Genomic DNA, 470 nt, shown 5'->3' with positions numbered 1-470 from the left:
GGGGGGTGGGGGGGGCTGAGTTATGCATGTCCCTGCTCCAGTGTTCCTGGAAGTCAGTTTGTAGCAGTAACGATCACTTAATCTCACAGTGAAACAACTGTAAAGCAGCGCAGTGAAATCTCTCTTGCACTAGTTTAAACTTGAAATTCTCTCTGAAAGTTTTTCAGAAGGGTCTGTAAGGTAATGTGAAATGCTACCAGGTCAGGCCAGGAAGAAATGTTGAAAGTAAAAAAGGAAATATTTTCTGTTGGTTATATGGGGGAAGGGGTGTGTGTATCTGTGTGGCAGAGAAAAACAGTCTGAGTGTTTGGGGGGCCTGCCCTGGTTTAAAAAAAGAACAGGCTGCAGAAGGGAAAGCTGCAGTGGACTCTTGGAATTGAGTTATTTCTGAGATACAGCTGTGCTCTTCAGGGATCTTAGTTGGCTAAAAGCCAAACCAGAGATTTAAATAAAGGGGTTTTTTTTTCCTC

The sequence above is a fragment of the Buceros rhinoceros genome, unplaced genomic scaffold, assembly GCF_000710305.1.
Source record: "Buceros rhinoceros silvestris isolate BGI_N320 unplaced genomic scaffold, ASM71030v1 scaffold23419, whole genome shotgun sequence".
Taxonomy (NCBI): Eukaryota; Metazoa; Chordata; class Aves; order Bucerotiformes; family Bucerotidae; genus Buceros; species Buceros rhinoceros.
This window is presented reverse-complemented; position numbering follows the sequence as displayed.